This window comes from Photinus pyralis, unplaced genomic scaffold (genome assembly GCF_008802855.1).
Source record: "Photinus pyralis isolate 1611_PpyrPB1 unplaced genomic scaffold, Ppyr1.3 Ppyr1.4_LG2, whole genome shotgun sequence".
In the NCBI taxonomy this organism is placed as follows: domain Eukaryota; kingdom Metazoa; phylum Arthropoda; class Insecta; order Coleoptera; family Lampyridae; genus Photinus; species Photinus pyralis.
The window spans coordinates 2,917,897-2,922,127 of NW_022170403.1; positions in this window are offsets into that span (position 1 = coordinate 2,917,897).

Below are 4,231 nucleotides of genomic sequence, written 5' to 3' on the forward strand. Positions count from 1 at the left end.
GATCGACGGTTTTGTGAAAATACTTGCAGGTAATATTTCCTTTAGTTACGAATATGTGACACCGCCTTCTATAGCTAGGAGCAATTTTCTAATAATTAAAGAGCTACATATATCAATCGTCCATTACGTCGTGCATAAACCAGTGAAATGGAAGGATACGCTCAAACTGGCGTATAATATACTACTGTATGAGCATTTCAAATGCAAAGTGCTTAGTAATTTCAACGAACATACATACGGTAATTTAATTGCAGCCCTACCTTTTCCTGATAATAAACATAATTAAGTTAAGATTATGTGAAGCCTGACACCATGTGCGGTATATCTCCTGTCGCCATTGAACTATCTAATTATATTAAATTTTTTCAATTTTAATTAATACTCAAGATCGATGGATACCTACGTTAACCTAATTGCTTGATGAAGTGGTTGTATTGTAATCGAAACTTTTAGTTATGCTTTACATGAATGAGACCACAACCAGAGGGTAATTCAACGTAATACTCTTTAAATCCAACTGGCAACTGCTATTATTATGTTAGGTTAAGAGAGAAATACAAAATATGGGGGTCACTAAATTACATCGATCAGCATCAGAAATGTTGCACCCTGACCCTGATGTATAAGGAAATGAGGTACTTGAAAACGTAGGTTATAAAAACGGTTAATTCGAGGCGCACCAAATATGGTGTATGGTGTATATGGTATATCGGCAGCATGGGTGCCTGAATAAATTAAGTTGGGTTACAGCCCTTTGAATTTTCTTTCGAAATTGGTTTCTAGTCTATAACTTTTTATTGAGTAGTCTGATCGAAAAAGTACGAATTGTTTTGGATTCTACGCACCAAAATTAATAAGAAAAAGTGTTTTCCCGAGAAATTTTGGTGCAGTCGATTTTTGGAAAAAAGGAAGGTTACACACTGCCTTTTTTTGCCCCAAAAAAAAACTTGTCTCAGATCGACCCGGAAAAAAAATTTTTCTTATAGAACATGGCCTGTAGAATCCATAATTTCAATCAGTTCCAAGATTGGGCTACTAGTTCAAAAGTTACAGCCCTTTGAATTTTCTTTCGAAATTGGTTTCGTCTATAACCTTTGATTGAGAAGTCTGATCGCAAAAGTACGAATTGTTTTGGATTCTACCCACCAAATTTAATAAGAAAAAGTGTTTTCCCGAGAAATTTTGGCGTAGTCGATTTTTGGCAAAAAAGGAAGTGTATACACTGCCTTTTTTTGAGGACCGAAAAAAAAATTGTCTCAGATCGACCCGGAAAAAAAATTTTCTTATAGAACGTGGCCTGTAGAACCCATAATTTCAAACAGTTCCAACACTGGGCTACTAGTTCAAAAGTTACAGCCCTTTGAATTTTCTTTCGAAATTGGTTTCTAGTCTATAACTTTTGATTGAGAAGTTTGATCGAAAAAGTACGAATTGTTTTGCATTCTACGTAGAATCCATAATTTCAAACAGTTCCAAGATTGGGCTACTAGTTCAAAAGTTACAGGCGTTGGGTTAATCTCATAGAAGCTGGCATGGGAATGGGTATAAAAAAATGCGGAAAATTTGTTACGTGATTTGCAAGCGGCCAGAATGCGTTCATTTGATCTTATCCGTCTACTTTATGGGTACATATTTCTTTAACTCGTGACAAATTCACGTTGAATTATTTATTGCTTCCTGATGTATAATTACAACCACTAAAATGTCGTACCTTGCATACGAAGCTGCCAACTCTAATTTTTATTAATTTCTACTACACGACTTGTTCACGTTACAAGCTTACATTTAGCTTTGAATTTTTTGTTCCATTATATTTAAGGATTTCATTTACGCCTTTCGCTCTCTTTTTTCCCGTATGATATCGGCAAACAACTCTATTTATGCGATTATAAAATACCCGTATTCCAAATATGGAGGTGACACTTTTCATTCACCTGGAGTCGATCTAATCTACGGTCTCGTTACATTAAGTTGTTTGTTTGGGTTTAAGCAAACATGCTTCCACCTACTTTTGAAAAATGTGTTCAGACCAAATACGTGGGTCGTACGATGTTCTCATTCGGGATACTTTATGAGCCAATAAACGTAATATAAATAATACAGATTCGCTTTTATTAGCGAGAAAATTTAATTTGCCCATTCAGAGACGGGGCATTTAAATTCATTTTAATTGCCCACACAAAATATATGTGGCAAATATTCCTCGTGGATATGTATTTCTTTTAATCACTTTTTTCAGTACAAAGTTTAATTTTATTTAATAATTTCCCACGATACACGGCAATGAGCCACCTACTATGATGGCCCCCCCCGGTGGGAAGATATACAGGGAAAATCGCAATTTTTTAGTTCTGTTCACAAATATGAGTGATAATCGAGCCAAGAGCTGAAAATTAGTATCTTATCAAGCAAATATGAAGCACCAAGGAAGAACTAATGAAAGTGTGCATATAAGGTAGTCAGGCATACTTGACATCGATAAATCTCACCCCCGTTTGAATGTACAACTGTACAGGGTGTCTCATTTTTACACTTTATAGAGTATCTTCGTCATTGTTTGTGATATCAAAAAAGAAATGAGTATATGCTGTCTTTGGTTCAAACTATAAGTGGGAATGATTCTCTTAGTTAAAAAAGATACCAAAAATGTTTATTACAAAACTTTCTTTATAATGATGGATAACCTGCCGTTCGCAAAGGATACCTAATTTTTATTAAATTTGAGAAAACTCAGCAGTCTTGACAAACTTCACAATTCCAAAGAATTATATGAATTTTAAATTAAACACCTGGCATAACCGTGCGCATCAGCAGATAAATTATAATTTACAATAGAGCGAAGAATTACAATTAAAACTAAGTACATTACCTTTCGTTACAGTTAGCACCAAATTTACACCAAATTGACTTTTATAATTAATATTAAATACAACTGTACTCGCTGAAGGGAAATGCAAAAGTGATGCTACAATTTACTATGAACCTGTATGAACCTTAAACTGCATTGTTTAAAAGTCGCTGAAATACAATTCTTGAAAAGTGACTGCAATGTGTTTAAAGGTTAACGTATCGTTAGCCTGTCAAGCGGTGTCTATTTTAGCCAACGCACACTACCGCCAAAATTCGAAACTTTAGAGAAACGATTTGCAATTTCATACCTGGGGGTTTTTGGGGGTCACTCATTACGAATTCGATGTCAGAATTACGAAATTCAAAATGGCTTCCTGCTTCGACTTTTGCGAAAAATTTGAATTTTTAATGAAATCGTTTGCAATTTTGTACTAGGGGGTTTTTGGGGCCGCTGATTGCTAATCTGTTTTCAAAATTGCAAAATTTAAAATGGCGGATTATGCAAAAAACTTGAAAGTTTCGTACCAGTGGGTTTTTGGGGTCGCTCATTCTAAATTCGATGTCAGAATTACGAAATTCAAAATGGCGGACTCAATATGGCGTCGTCTTTTACGAAAAGTTTGAATGTTTAAAGAAATCATTTGCAATTTCGGGCCCGCTCATTACAAATCTGCTGTCAAAATTGTAAAATTCATAATGGCGGATCCAATATGGGGGGGATTATGCAAAAAATTTGAAAGTTTTTCTACATTCCAAAACTTTGTAATTACAAGAAAATTTAGTACTAATAAATAAATGTGTGAAAACAACAAACGTTTTTGAAGTTGTTACAAAAATTTTATTAGTTAAAGTTTTGGGTGATATACGAAACAGGAGTCTCGGACTGTACAAGTAAACACATTAACTGCTCAATAAAATTTAAAATTCAATAATTATACAGAGTGTTCCTAAATATGATATAAATAAGGCCCTAATTATTTGGCTTATTTTATGACTAAAAGTTCATATATACCCGCAAACGCTTCGTTACCGGTCTACAGGGTGTTATAGTTCTACGGTAAACTGTACATTGTACAATTCAAGAAACCCAAACATTTTAAAAAGATTTTTAAACTTTTAAAAATGTTTTGGAATCAATATTAGATTGTTTGTATTTTTTCAGTGTTATACTTTTGAAAAGAGGACTTAATATGCTATCTTATTAGATTTAAATATACAGGGTGTTCCATTTAAAAAAATGAGGTTCGGTCCGATAACTTTTTTGCCCGGTGTGGTATACTTACTTGAAAACGGCAAATTATTTAACGATCACTATAAAGAAACTTGTAATACACTTTTGTCCATGTTTCTTCTATAATAACTCATAAAATACCTGTTCATT